This window comes from Phymastichus coffea, unplaced genomic scaffold (assembly GCF_024137745.1).
Source record: "Phymastichus coffea isolate CEN01 unplaced genomic scaffold, Cenicafe_Pcof_1.1 PCOF00002, whole genome shotgun sequence".
NCBI lineage: Eukaryota > Metazoa > Arthropoda > Insecta > Hymenoptera > Eulophidae > Phymastichus > Phymastichus coffea.
The window spans coordinates 5,676,411-5,692,470 of record NW_026706813.1 but is presented as its reverse complement, the minus strand read 5'-3'; the positions used below and the strand labels follow the sequence as shown (position 1 = coordinate 5,692,470).

At 42.6% G+C, this 16,060-nt stretch overlaps 1 protein-coding gene across 2 annotated transcripts in view; it reads left to right on the top strand.

Annotated features, from left to right (window-relative positions):
* Positions 1–16,060, top strand: part of LOC131663142 (probable serine/threonine-protein kinase DDB_G0283337) — a 270,050-nt gene that overhangs the window by 31,188 nt on the left and 222,802 nt on the right. The gene's annotated exons all lie outside the window — the stretch shown is intronic.

Genomic DNA, 16,060 nt, shown 5'->3' with positions numbered 1-16,060 from the left:
ACTTTTGCCTTAATTTCCCACACACACACTGGAAGGAATAACTATAATTTTTTACTTTTGCCTTAATTTCCCACACACACACTGGAAGGAATAACTATAATTTTTGAACTAGATGAACTTTGAAAAAACAGCAAACTATTTTGGAATGGTTACACGAACTGAATTTAGAAAAATAACTGCCTAATTTTCTTGAAAAGCTCTCTTTTATACTTTTTGCAAGAGACTCCCCCTCGAAAATCTTTGTCATTTTTGGGCAGGAAGAACTAAAATTTTCTCAACTTAATTGGTTGGAAAATTTGGGGAGCGTCTCAAGCGTAAGCAAAATTCGAACCCTAATTGGCCGGGGGCGGAATGTGCGGGAGTGGCCTCATTTAAGTGCTTTGGGCCTTCTTCACATAGATGGCCCTCTATGTACTATTTTGACCTTTAATTATTAAAACTAATTTTATTTAAATTCAATTGTGTGTGTGGTACTCTAATTTTACAAAAATATCTCTTAATCTATAATAAAACTAAAGTACAGAACAAAAGTTAAGAATTATATTTATCTGCAAACAACCAAGATATTAATAGTTTTAACTATTAATTAATTCTTAAAAAGCCTTAAGAAATGCTAAAAAAATCTGAGTTAATTATAATAAATTGCAACGGTAGTCGATTCAATTAATCGAACCGTTCGCGATTCTGATTTTCGTGCGTTAGTTCTAAGTATTCAGAGAGAGAGGGGGCGCGCGATCTTTCAAATTAGCAGTTACGCTTCAGCTGTATTCAAACGAGCATCGCCGATTATTATTTGCACAGTTTTTCTCGCCGAGTAATAGTTTTCCTGGGACAATCTCGTGCGTGAGTGTGATAGCGATATTACAGCAAGTACGGGGATTCGGAAGCAGTTTGCAGCTGAGAAGCAGAGTGAGGCAGCGCAGCCAATTATTCAGAGGACAGAGGCAGTTGATATTTTGCTGACATCAACAATTACGGCTGATCACCGTAATTGCACCGCAGGGTAGGTGCACCTCCCTTTATTATCGCGTGTCTAAATATATTTATTATTTTGTTCAGCCGCGTTAGCGTTGATAATTTTGTATTCGCGCCGAGCGTTAGATCGCGCCAATTTTCGTATCTTCTCTCTCTCTCTCTCTCTTTCTCACCGAAAGTGATTTAATTGTAAATCCTGTTCGCGTGCGTCAGTCTTTCGGCCCGACAAAGACTGTAGTAATTTTTTATTAATAAAATCTACTAAAATTATTCGCCGATTTCGTCATATGATTTCTCCCAATAGTTTAAACAATTGAAATAGGCTTAAGTTTTAATCCGATCATAGCGAGGGGATTAAGTGTATTAGGAGCAAAGTCGATTACACTTGAAACTCATCGTGTGTCACAAGGCACGTGACTTAAGGTGAGTTCAACTCTGCTTGATCGAAGACAATCAAGTTAAGTCAGCTGACGTTAAGGCGAATACACGTACTAACATACGTGTTAACGGAGCGGCGGTTTGCTCTGCATCGTGGGAGTTTGCTCTTAAATAAAATTCTCATTTTGCAGGTTTATCCCCCCGTTACATGGCGCCCAACTGGTATTAAGACCCGTGTCGTGCGAATAGGATTGTGCGTCGAACGTAATCGACGCACGAAAGAGAGAGACGATTGCGCGAGCGCTTAGGAAGGCTTGAGCGGGTGGTAGAGCGAGATCGTGAGCGGTACGCCCTCTGCTGGGGAAAAAACGAAACCACTTCGAACCTTTGGTTAAAAATTGTTAAGTTTATTGTAAAAAGGGCCGAAAGCGATAATACTTGGTAGGTCGAAGTGATTTCAGATCGTACGGGAGAATCAGGTGTTAACCCATTTCAACCATAGTTTGGTGTATAAAGGGGGGTTGGTAACACCTGATCAACGATAAAGCAGAGAGCGCGACCCAAGCGTGCAGTCCAAATATTAGCCAGACGGGGCAAGCAAACAGCAGGCTCCGACCTTAGGTAGGATATTTTTATAATATTTATAGAAAGTTTGCGGAGACTGCACGCGCTCATAATCTCCTTTTAAAAGGCCTTATAAAAGGAGGCATTAAAAGTAGTGACACTAAATAGTGTACACCCCGCTCATACCTTGGGTGATAGGAAGCGGTAGTGGTCGATTAGGCCGAAATTTTAAACCTCAACCGCGTCCTACACCCGTGCGGAGGCAAGATGGCTCTGTTGTCAGCTCAAATCGACAATTGGGCATTAGAGCTAACCTCCGCACAGCGCGAACATTATTTAGCGGATTTGGAGCTGCGCAAGGATGGAAGTGTCATCCAACAGGCGGCTAGGCTTGGGAGATGGTTGCTGGGTGAGTACACCGCCACAGATTTTCAAGAGACCACGCACAGCAAAGAGGTAGCGGGGCGCAGGAGGCGATCCCGACAAGCGTGGCTCGACACAGTCTGTGACGAGTTGGAAAACTCCACCACGGATGATAACAGCGACCATCCCCTCAGGATCATCAATAGGGGGGGAATATCATTGACTGACATGTCAAGGACATTCACCTGCCCGGATGAGGACTCTGAGGGTGAAGCCAGCCGCCAAGAAGAGGATGAACTCATCCAGAAGGCCCTTAGTACGCAAGAGCAGGAGAAGGAGGAGAGGAGACGGAGCAATCCGGACCCCAGGTCGCAGGAATCCTGCACTCGGAAGGAACCTCAGGAAGAATTATCCTTGAGTGAAGCCTTCCGAGAGATAGAGTATCTGAAGGAGGGAATAGACCATAACCAAAAGTTGGTAGGTCGAATCCTAGAAACCCTTCAGACTCTACAGGGATTACAGGTGTGTGCGGAGCGCGAGGCGCAGGACATGCGCATACGAATTCGAGAGCTGGAAGACGAAATGCATGATATGGCCAGTGCTAACCGTTCTTCTCAGCGTGACTCGGTTCAACCGCGCTCCGGACGTAATGTGGACTTTCAGGACACATACACCTGTCACTACGACTCGGGGATTCCGGGGAGTACACCGGCTCCTCCAAGACCAACACCTAGGAGAAGGGACGTCACCACACCGGAAGTCCTCCAACGAAGAGGAGGTGAAGAGGATTCTGAAGTTTATGGGAGATCCGCACCCGTTCGACAGAGGAGTCGAAGCGGATCATCTGGCACCGGACATCAGATATTCTGAGGGCTCTCCACAACCCGAGATGTTGGGAAAATTGTCCGCGGATGGAAATTGAGGTTTGCGGGCAGTAGGACACAGAGCGTAGATACGTTTCTGTCGAGGTTGGAGGATCTGCGCGTAGGTGCAGGACTAACTGACGACGAAGTGCTTTGTTCCGTATCAGAGATCCTCGAAGGTAACGCGAGGACCTGGTACGATAACAACAAGTACCAGTGGCTCAGTTATGACGAGTTCGTCGCGGACGCCTGGGATTGGTTTGGCACAAGTACGCAACAGCAACAAAGGCTGTTGCAGGAAGCCCAGAACCGGTTCCAGGGTGAAGACGAACTAGTGCGAGACTACGTGTCCAACCTGGAGGCTCTTGTCAATCGACTAGAACCACCCATACCCTTGGAGAGGTTATTAGACCTACTCCATGCAAACCTCCTTCCAACCATCCAAATCCAGCTGCGTCGGAGCGAGATGACGTCAATACGCGAATTCAACAGGAGGGCGACCGAGGTACAGAACACCTTATCTTATGGTCGCCGTCCACGTGTATTCGCTGACCCCAACTCGACGATCTTCCCTCAGCACGCCTACCAGCCGAGCAAAAGAACGGCTGGTAGTAAATCCCAAACCGCTGCAATGGCCAGCGAAGGGAAGGTGCGTGCGAAGAAGGAGGGAGATCCGCAGCGCGGACTGGGCGTGGAGAACCCCGTCAGGAGGCCTACCGAACAAGCATCGGTATCGGCTACGCAAGCTCCCACTTCTGATAAGAAGATGGAAGAACGCCTGGAGGGCATCGAGCGGATATTGCGCAAGTTGGCCGCTGACAAGCAAGCCAGCCCTCCAGAACAGCGTAAGAGCCGATGGCGTGGAGGAAGGAAAAATTCTCCTTCTTCCAGGTCTCCTGGCGAGCGGCGAGAAGGTCAGAGGCGGAAGATAGACTTTACTAAGCCTCTCCAGTGTTCCGCTTGTGGCAAACTGGGTTTTAGTCGCAAGTTCTGCCCAGATTGCAACAAGGGAAACGACAAGGAGAGCGAAGAGAAGAGGTCATCTTCGCGCCTCCAGTAAATTCGACCTCTCGCTGCGGGTCGCCGATGGGAAACAGCAAGTTGTCGGCGACCCAGGGATCCAAACAAGTTCTGGGAGGGCATCAAGAGAGCCCAGGACATAGCAGTATATTAGAGCGGAAGGCAATTGAACCTGATGTCGTCAGCCCTCGGCAGAATAGGGGAGTCGTTATCCTGAAGGGACCAGATGGCCACATACAGGTTGTGGAGGAGGGGGAAGACTCCAGGGAGAGCCCCTCCACACAAAAAGCTCCTCTGCCGAAGGGATCCACGAGTAGAAGCCAGCCCACCGTCGTCGCGGCAGCGGAAGGGAAAAAGCCGCTGAAAAGCACGATGAAAGGAGGCGAAGATGGGACTCGTGGATATGACCCAGAGGATGAGACCAGGTGGTGGTTGCGGGTAGACATAGGTGACTTTAAAATTAAAGCACTCTATGATACCGGCGCCTCATCCACGGTCATGGGTCAATTAGGGCTGAGATTGGCATCGGAGATGGGACTCGGGTTGAATGTGACCAGGGCGGGCGATGCAAGGCTTGCGGATGGACGCCCGTGCCCTATAATTGGTCACGTGATGTTCCCTTTTAAAGTAGGGGGAATCACGAAGACAATCAGAGTCGCCATTACGCCGCTGCTCACAGATGACTGCTATGTAGGCGCGAACTTTATAAGAGAGTTCCGCGCAATTTTGGATCCCGATGAAGATGAATTATGGCTTAAGGACGCCCAAGTGAAAGTACCAATGGAAGTGGCTGGAATTGATGGTACGGCATTTCTCGCACCGGTAGGACTATGGGAAGCCACGGAGTCACAGCTTGAAGAAATTGAAGACCTCGTCAGAAGATTGATTCCTGACGGGGGTCAGGCTTTAGGTTGTGCCGTGGGGGTTGAGCATGAAATAGATGTTGGAAATGCTCGACCCATCAAACAGAAGTACTACCCAGTCTCAGATAGAGTGCGAGAGGAAATACACACGCTGGTCAAAGATATGCTGGAAAAGGATGTTATCGAACCAGCGACCAGCGGATGGTCAAGTCCAGTAGTAATGGTAAGGAAGGCAGATGGAAAGTATAGGTTTTGTGTGAACTGTCAAAAGGTAAATGCAATTACCAAACCTGATGCCTATCCTTTACCATATATGAACGACATCCTAAGACGAATAAGGGATGCAAAGTTCATATCTACTTTGGACTTGAGCAGTGCGTACCATCAAATTCCCTTAAAGGAAGAATCGCGTCCAATATCAGCGTTTACAGTTCCTGGATTAGGGCACTTTCAATTTAAGAGAATGCCCTTCGGACTGTCATACGCAGGAGCGACCTTCCAGAGGTTGATGGACAAGGTAATAGGCCCGGATATGGATCCATTCGCTTTTGCTTACCTTGACGACGTAATCGTGGTTTCGTCGTCCTTTGAGGAGCATAAGCGGCACCTAGAAAGGGTATTAAAAAGAATTCTAGGTGCGGGCCTAACCATCAACAAAGAGAAAAGTCACTTCTGTAAGACGGAAGTCAGGTACTTGGGAGTTCTTGTGAACCAGGACGGAGTAAGACCAGATCCCGAGAAAATACGCCCGATATTAGAGTATCCAACACCCCGGACTGTCAAACAGGTGAAGCGATTCATGGGAATGACCTCGTGGTATAGACGTTTTATACCCGACTTTGCCATGATCGCTGAACCTATAAACCGCCTGACAAAGAAGAATATACGTTTCTCTTGGGAGGAGGAGCAAGAGCGAGCTTTCACGAGATTGCAGGAGGCGATGACTTCCGCCCCAATACTACAATCACCCGATCCGAACGGTCAGTTTGTACTGCAAACTGATGCTAGTGACAGTGGGATCGGGGCAGTTCTCACACAGGATGTCGATGGAGAGGAGCGTGTAATAGAATACGCCAGCCGATTACTCAACAGTGCTGAGAGAAATTATACGGTCTCCGAGAAAGAGTGCTTGGCAGTGGTATGGGCCATTGGAAAGTTCCGGCCGTATATTGAAGGGCATCACTTCAGGGTCATCACTGATCATAGTTGCCTGAAATGGCTCCACAATATGAGAAATCCCACAGGTAGATTAGCGCGATGGGCGCTAGCATTGCAAGGCAATGTCTTCGATATCGAATATCGAAGAGGGGATCTCAATATGGTGCCAGACGCTTTATCTAGGGCCTATGAGGAGGAGGGGATTGAAGTGAGTGCTATAAATAGTCGGCCGGAGACCACTGACGCCTGGTATTTGCAACAATACCAGGAAGTATGCTAGGACCCACACTCTCATCCTACCTGGAAGGTGGTGGGAGGGAGACTGTATCATTATCAGCCTGATGAGGATGGTGACGGGTCCATCGACAACGATGAAGCGTGGAAGCTTGCGGTGCCTAGGGAGAAAAGGTACCAGGTGCTCCAGGAAGTCCATGATGCTCCTACTGCAGGACATCAAGGACGAGAGCGTACGTTCTCCAGGGCTAGGCGCTTGTACTACTGGCCTAAAATGTATGATCAGGTCAGGGAGTACGTAAAGAGTTGCCCGGTATGTCAGCAGTGCAAGGTGGAACAAAGAGGACCTTGCGGGCTGATGGGTCGTAGACAAGTATCACGACCCTGGCAGGTGGTGGCCGGTGATATCACTGGTCCATTTCCCAAAAGCTCTCGACGTTTTGAGTATATCTTAGTCTTTATAGACTTGTTTACTCGCTGGGTAGAGTGTGTTGCGATACGCAAGGCCAATGGGAAGACAATCGCAAGGGAATTACACGAGAGGATCGTCACTAGGTTTGGTGCGCCAGAGGTATTCTTGTCGGATAATGGAACCGAATTTAAGAATCAGGAGGTCGATTCATACCTGCAGATGAACGGCATCCAGCGCGCTTTGACTCCCGTGTATCATCCCCAAGCGAATCCCACAGAGCAAGTAAACAGGACACTCAAGACCATGATCACGTCTTACGTAAGCCGTGATCATAAGAGCTGGGATGAACACCTGTCAGAGTTCAACTTCGCGTTGAACTCGGCAACTCATAGCGCCACCGGATATAGTCCTGCGATGCTCATGTTTGGGCGTCAGCCGGTACCTCCTTTGACGTTCAGAAGAACCCAAGATCAGCAGGCCCTTGAATGTTCGGAGGGTCAGGCTGTGGAAGATTGGGCTGAACATATGGAGAAGCTTCCTAATTTGTGGGAGAGAGCTAACTCCAAGTCAAAGGAGGAAGCTGCGCGTCAGGCGGCTTATTATGACCGGAAGAGACGGCAACCCGAGTTTAAGGTCGGAGATTGGGTTTGGAAGAGGAACAGGATTCTATCTTCAGCTGCTCAAGGTATTTCAGCTAAATTAGCGCCGAAATATGCCGGTCCGTACGTGATTGAAGAGGTTTGTGGTTCCAACACGTACAGGCTAGGCAATCAGCTGGAGATCCTGTCTGAGCTCTTCCATGCCAAAGACCTTAAACCATTTTACGGTCCGGGTGAGGATGAGGAAAGCGAGGAGGTCATCGAACCTCGCGAGCCGCCAGAAGAACTGCCGTCGGAGGATGCGAACGATTCCGCGAATGCGCGCGAAAATCCGGGAGGGGATTTATCAGATAGCGAGCGGGTCCAGTTGGCAGCCCCCACGGTCGTAGATAAAGTTCCCACCGAGACGTCGGAGTTACCGGTATCTGCCCCAACTAAGAGAGGTCGAGGTCGACCTCGAAAGGTTCCAGAGACGGTCACCGGTCCAGCGAGGGGCAACAACTCTCCCGTGAAGGTGAATAGAGGGAGAGGTAGGCCTCGAAGGACCGTGCCCGTCGTACAAAGGACGATTGGGCCGATAAAACCGAGCGGTAACCGACGAGGGCCAGGACGTTCCCACAAAGAATCACGAGGGAGCGTATAACTCGGTGGGATGCGGCTATTATTAGGATTGTTTCTTCGCGCATGGAGATTCATCCGAAATTTGTTGTTTTTTGGATGTTTCAGATGGACCGGAGAATCGTCGTCGAAGAAGAGACCTTCGAGGTGGTCACGCAGATGCTGTTAGATCTGCAACTGGGCTCTGATGCGACGCAGCTAATTGAAGATCTGCGGAGCTTCGCCAGGGTCCAGTTGGAAGGGACCACCCGAAGGGATCGGCGTAATGCCTCGGTGGCAGAGGTTCTCCGGGATTCGTCGCGGGTCGCCCCGAAGAAGGCTTCTCGGGACGCTTCGACACAGACTGAGGACCAGGACAGTGTCGAACGTCCCAAGTCTACAATGGACCAGGGGGTGCAGACCCTCAAGTCCGGCGTAACCCTTACGTCGGACAGTGCGAGCCAATGCCCAGGACCCAGGGAAACCTGTGGGGCCTCGCACTGGGTCTGCAATCATCCCCGGATCCCTGAGCAGCCTACTCTCCTCCTCGACTTCAGACACGTGCGTCTGGGGATCAACGAGGTGGGGAGTGCCTGGCGGTTCGCTCAAGAACTCCAATCTCAGGTGCAGGAGCACCTGAGACGCTTTTTGAGCCGCCAGGGCGCAGAAGAGTTGCTCGGGGAGTGGGCAGGGATTACTCAGCGTCAGAGGGCCTATGGAGAGGCCCTGCTGCGGGTTGATAACGGACAAGAGTCCTCCGCAGCGCTCCCGGCGCCGGCTCAAGAGAAGAGAGCCCCGGGAGCTACTGACGCTGGACCGACGCTCACGGTCCATGTGGACGGGCGCATGGCTCCTGATACCACCATCGTGGTTAGGTCGCAGGATGGACGTGCGACCGCCACGGTGGGAGGCGTAACCATCGTCGCCTCACAGGGAGTCAGTGCCCAGCAGTCCCCTCTGGCTGCTGAGCAGCCATCACAAGGACGGGGGGCTGCTCAATCTCGGTCGCAGCTGAGGGGCTGCTACATCTGTGGAGAGCCTGGGGTGACCAACTCCCAGCGGTGCCCGAAGAAGGCTACACACTGGCGCTACCCGAAACATCGCGCGCCAGGTGTAGCCAAACAATGATGTAGGCCCTGGAGGGCAAATCAATTAGCCGAAATAAAGAAGGGAGTGTTTATTTTGTTCCCTTTCCTTCTTTATTACTTTCAGGTTCCTGATGGCAGCGAATCGCGGGTATTCGTCCTGCCCGGGTAGTCAGGACTTGGAGGGGGCTGCAACGGTAGTCGATTCAATTAATCGAACCGTTCGCGATTCTGATTTTCGCGCGTTAGTTCTAAGTATTCAGAGAGAGAGGGGGCGCGCGATCTTTCAAATTAGCAGTTACGCTTCAGCTGTATTCGAACGAGCATCGCCGATTTTTATTTGCACAGTTTTTCTCGCCGAGTAATAGTTTTCCTGGGACAATCTCGTGCGTGAGTGTGATAGCGATATTACAGCAAGTACGGGGATTCGGAAGCAGTTTGCAGCTGAGAAGCAGAGTGAGGCAGCGCAGCCAATTATTCAGAGGACAGAGGCAGTTGATATTTTGCTGACATCAACAATTACGGCTGATCACCGTAATTGCACCGCAGGGTAGGTGCACCTCCCTTTATTATCGCGTGTCTAAATATATTTATTATTTTGTTCAGCCGCGTTAGCGTTGATAATTTTGTATTCGCGCCGAGCGTTAGATCGCGCCAATTTTCGTATCTTCTCTCTCTCTCTCTCTCTTTCTCACCGAAAGTGATTTAATTGTAAATCCTGTTCGCGTGCGTCAGTCTTTCGGCCCGACAAAGACTGTAGTAATTTTTTATTAATAAAATCTACTAAAATTATTCGCCGATTTCGTCATATGATTTCTCCCAATAGTTTAAACAATTGAAATAGGCTTAAGTTTTAATCCGATCATAGCTAGGGGATTAAGTGTATTAGGAGCAAAGTCGATTACACTTGAAACTCATCGTGTGTCACAAGGCACGTGACTTAAGGTGAGTTCAACTCTGCTTGATCGAAGACAACCAAGTTAAGTCAGCTGACGTTAAGGCTAATACACGTACTAACATACGTGTTAACGGAGCGGCGGTTTGCTCTGCATCGTGGGAGTTTGCTCTTAAATAAATTTCTCATTTTGCAGGTTTATCCTCCCCGTTACAAAATATAGTCATTAACTTTCGTTCAAGCCATTCTAAAATTTTCTAAAGCAAAGTTGAGTGCATTCAACAATTAAACATACAAAATTCGTAAAAAGAAAATCTTAATAAATATGGAAAGATAATGAATTATTTCCATATTTATATTTAGGTATAAAATTAAAACATATCCGAGCAACAAACCAAAACTATTAACCTTTTAAGGACGGGGATTTTTACGTTAAAATTTGACTTTTTTTTTGCACAATATTTGTGCATAAAATGAAAGAATATGTCACGTGGAGTGCCTGACAAAATTGGTGGTCGATATATCGACCAGTCCCGTCCTTAAAAGGTTAATTAAAATAGTCCTTGTTGATTACTCGAATGTTACTTACAATAGATAAATTTCGCAATTTTTTAAGAGACTTGCAAGAAAATGCGCTTCTTTTAATTTAAAAGTAATTAGTAATATTGAGAATAAATTATTTAAGATAAAATAATAGTGCTATCGGCAGGATGCACATATGCGCTGCAGATCTCTACTTTGTAAAGATGCTCGCAATCTGGCTACTCCGGATGGCCCGATCGTAAAATCGCTCTGATTGTTTTCAACATCCGAAGATTGCCAGATGCGCGAGCCGAAAAATGTGAACTTTTGGAAAAATTGTTGTAGAACAAAAAGTGCTTAGAATTGGTCGAGGAACACGTGTAAATTTTTACTAAATAGTTTGGAAAATTTTTGGAAAATTGAAAATTTGAATTTCCCGAAAATCCAAAAATATTTATAGTTTTTTTTGGAAGTGCTTATTTTTGCCAATTTTAAGTAAATCTATGTGTTATAACATTTTTGAAAAAGTATTTGTCATTATTTTTAGCAGAAGAGTTCTATAATAGTTCATTTTTAGAAATATTTGTTTACTTCAAATTACTAATTTTACATATGTTATGAATAAAGGCCTTGGCCGTAACACATTACTAAGCAAGTTTTATAAAATAATAATAATAAACTTCAGTTTTAATTTATAAAAATCAATTACAAAAATATCATAATCTTATATCTATTGTGGATATTTTTTTGTAACATTTGCTATTTTGAAAAATGTAATTCAAGTTACCCCTGCAATTTTACTACAGCGATATTTTGAAAGCCTTTTAGAAGGGATTTATTTGAAACAAAATTTCTTTTTGTGTGAAAGTATATTTTCAAAAAATTTAGGATTTTATTATTGTCGTATGCCGTGTAGTTTATCAACTTAACATTTTTAGTTTGAGGTGGTGTGATATCCAACCATTTTATTCAAATATTTTGTAAACCTTAAAAAGGCAATTGCTTGTAATTAAGTTTTTTCTTTTTAATTTTGGTTTTCTCAAATAATTGCTGGTATTATGTCTGGAAAAAAACGCATTTTACCTCAAAGAAGGTGTAATAAAAATAAAAAACAAATTGCATTTTCAAGTGAATCTTGTAAAGTGTCTGAAAATGATGACACGGTAGATGTTGTTATGCTACCATATCCTGAGAGTTCAGATTCAGAATCTGAAAACGAATCTAACAATTCTGAAGATGTTAGTGATGAAGATAATGATGACGAAAATGAAGATAATGCTGATGATAATGACGACGCTGATGATGAAAACGATGTTCAAGAAATTGTTGAAAAATTGTTATCGTACCATGAAGTTAAAAAAAGTTACTCTAACGCTCAGAAACGTTTGCAAGAAGATCATGTATACGATTGGACAGATGGAGAGAAAAAGTATGATGAAATTCCATCTAATAAATATTTGTTAAAAGATAAAGATCGTAAAATGATTGCTAATAGTACCCCTGTTGAATTATTTGAAATGTTCTTTTGTAAAAATATAAAAGAATATATCATTGAAGCTTCAAAATTTAACGGTTTAGATATAACAATAGAAGAACTAAATAAATTTGTTGCCATTATTATTCTTTCTGCGTTCAACAAAAGAACATCTGAAAAAGATTATTGGTCCAAAAATGTGTTACTCGAGTCCCCAGTAGTTAGATCATTGATGTCGTTGAAAAAGTTTTTGAAAATCAAATGCTCCAAACCTACAGATAAAAATAAAAAAGATCGTGCTTGAAGAGTTAGAGCTATATTAGAAATTTTTAGGAAAAATATAAAACAGTTTGGTTTTTTTCAGACAGGATTATCCATAGACGAAATGATGATTAAATTTTTTGGTAGACTGTTGATCAAACAATTTATAAAAAATAAACCAACTCGATGGGGAATAAAAGAGTTTGAAATTTGTGGTGCTGATGGATACCTCTTTCACTGTGACATATACTGTGGCAAAGGCACTCATAATGATGAATTGTCAAGTATTGCTCTAGGAAGCCAAGCTGTTTTATCTATGAGCGAAGCTTTACTTTCATCAATTTCTAGAAAGAAAATTGAAGAATACCATCTTTGGTTTGATAATTACTACACAAATCCAGACTTACTTGTTCATTTAAAAAAGCTTGGCTTACGAGCTACTGGTATAATTAGGAAAGATCGTATACCAGTAAAAAATGAAATTGATAAAGAAGCTCCTCGTGGAACTTTTAAAGTTCAATATGAAAAAAATAGCGAAATGAACTTCATAACCGTGGTAGATTCTAAACAAGTTTCGATTATTTCAACTGCAGCTGGTGTTACACCAACAAAAGAAGTGAAACGCTACTCCAAAGAAAAAAAAATAAGAACTGACATTTCTATGCCACTTGTGTTTTCACTTTACAACTTATTTATGGGAGGTGTTGACCTACACGATCAGTACTGTAGTGCTTTATTACCTATTATTAGAAGTAAGAGATGGACTTGGCCAATATTGATGAGAATTATCCAGTCTTCTATTGCAAATGCAGTAATACTCTATAATGCTTGTTCAGGCAAAAAAAAAGTAAGCGCAAAGAAATTCGCTTTGAGTATTGTAGATAGTTATGTCAAAAACGCTAAATTAGGTGATTTGAAAAACCACAATTTGAGCCTAACTATCAGAAGACGAGCTTGCAATGGACAAGGATGTGCTACTTGTACGTTTTACATGTGCAAAGAGTGTAAAAAGTATTATTGTAGTCAATGCTTTGCTAATTTACACAAGTAAATAATTGGTAACAAATGATTGTCAAAAAGAAATATTTCTAAAAACATAAAAATTGAATACAAAAAAATACAAAAAAACAAAAATTACAAAATACAAAAATACAAACAAAAATACAAACAAAAATACAAACAAAAAAACTATTAAAGTGGAGATTTTTTAATTTAAAAAATTTTATTTAGCTGCGTAAATTCGCAAAACTTAGATTGTATTTCCGTTACATTTTCGGTTGAATTCAAATACATACCAGCCATAAAATCACTAAGAATTGTCAAAAAAACATGTTTAGAGAGAAACTTAATTATTATAAAATTTTTCAAAAATTTCCAATTTTTTATTTTTAAAACAATTTTCAAATTTCAAAAATTCTCACATGTTTCTTGATCACTTCTAAGCACTTTTTGTTCTATAATATTTTTTTCAAAAGTTGATATTTTTCGAGTAAAAAAATCATGAATTTCTAAATTACACTACGATACAAAAACCGCCATATTTTTTTTTCTAATCAACATTTTTTAATAAAGTCGAATGCGCTTGAAAGATAATTGTCCCATGTCGCGAAAAAAATTATTTAGGGAGCCAATTTTAGGGTCCATTTCTTTTCAGCAGAGCGAAATTTGGAGAAAAATTGAAAAAAATTTCGAATTTTTTCGAATAAATCGGCCATATTTTTTTTTCTGTCAAGATTTTCGAAAAACTTGGTGATTTTTCGAAAGAGCATACACTAAAACATAAGGAAACCAAATTTCATCCAAATCTATTAAGAATTGTACGAATGGCATAATGTCAAATCGAAGCATTGGAGCCATGGACGTTTGCCACTTAATGGGTTAAACGAAATATAATAGAAAAATACATTATATTATTACACTAAATTACATTAAATATAAAATTAACATATTGGAATTTGTATATATAACACTAATTAATATATGACTCATCTTTTAATTTACAATAATAGCAAATAATAAATTATGGTGCCACTTCGAAAAATATAGTTGAAATTAAAAAAATTTAGCTTGCTTTGCGATGGTTAGGGGTACCCACGCTGCATGAATTAATCTAAATGAATTCTTAATTAAGTCTTAATTAATGCTGACTTAATTCATGATATAATAAAATTATTTCAGAATTAATTCCTGAATTAATTCTGTAGTAATGCTATGTCCGCTTTTTGATTCCTTAAGCATTAATTCATAAAATAATTATAAAATAGTTCGAATGTTATTACACAATGATTTCATGAAATAATACCTTGATAATTTTAGAATTATTTTTAAAATATTTTTCAAATTAATTTTAAAGGAACAAAAATGCGGACACAGCATTAGTACAGAATTAATTTTATAAAATAATTATGAAAGAATTCAAGTTTTTTACAGAATTATTTCATGGATTATTTTTGAAATAATTTTGGGTTTTGGAGGGTTATGGGTTAGGGGTAGCTCGATTAACTAATATAGTTCACTTATGATATGGGATATATTTAATAACAGAAAAATAATTAATAAACATGCTGTAGTAGGAATTAGTTAAGTTAGCCTGCTTGTGGTTTGGTAGTGGAGGTTTTTTGGGGTTGGGCAGGTTAGGGGTCAAGGATCGGATTTCTGTGGATATAGCTCGCTTGTAATGTAGCGTACGAGGTGTGATCAAAAAGTAAGATGAATTTTTATTTTTCTCAAAAAATATTTATTTATTCATCATTTTTATTTTATCTCCTTCAAAGTAATCCCCCTCGGATATAATGCACTTGTGCCAACGCTTTTTCCAATCCTCAAAGCATTTCAAAAAATCATTTTTTGTGATTAATAATCTCATATACAAACAATGGTTAAGGAAAATCCCTCATGTAATTAAAACAACACTCTTGAAATTTCAACGTTTCGCCATAAATTCATGGCCTCTTCAGGAAAAAACTATAGAAAACCTAAGTCATAGTAATGTTAATTAATAAAATATTTTTACTATTCAGAAACAAACCGAAAAGTCAGAGATATAAAATGAAATGTATTTCGAAGGAAAATAAAATAGATTATAACATTTTTTGTGATCTTGTTTAGTTCATCCTTGATGCCGTCTTTATCTCCTCAATCGTGGCAAAACGCCGTCCTTTCATGGGCCTCTTCAGTTTTGGGAACAAGAAGAAGTCACAGGGGGCCAGATCTGGGGAATACGGTGCCTGTGGCATCGTTACTGTGTTGGTTTTAGCCAAAAATTCGCGCACAAGCAACGATGTGTGAGCAGGGGCGTTATCATGGTGCAAAAGCCAATTTTTATTTTTCCACAAATTCGGACGTTTCTGGCGGATTGCTTCGCGCAAATTGCGCATAACTTGCAGGTAATATTCCTTATTTACTGTTCTACCCTGTGGCAAGAACTCATGATGCACCACGCCCCTGCAGTCAAAGAAAACTGTAAGCAAAACCTTTACATTTGATCGAACTTGGCGTGCTTTTTTTGGTCTTGGTGATCCAGAATGCCTCCACTGGGACGATTGAGTCTTAGTCTCGACGTCATAACCGTATACCCATGTTTCGTCACCTGTTATAACCCTGTTGAGTAAATCTGGATCATCGTTGACGTCATTCAGTAGCTCTTGGGCGATGCTCATGCGACGTTTCTTTTGGTCGAAATTGAGCAATTTCGGAACAAACTTCGCTGACACACGTCTCATGTCTAAAACACTCGTCAAAATTGATTGGCACGAACCAAATGAGATGCCAATATCATCAGCAATTTCTCTAATGGT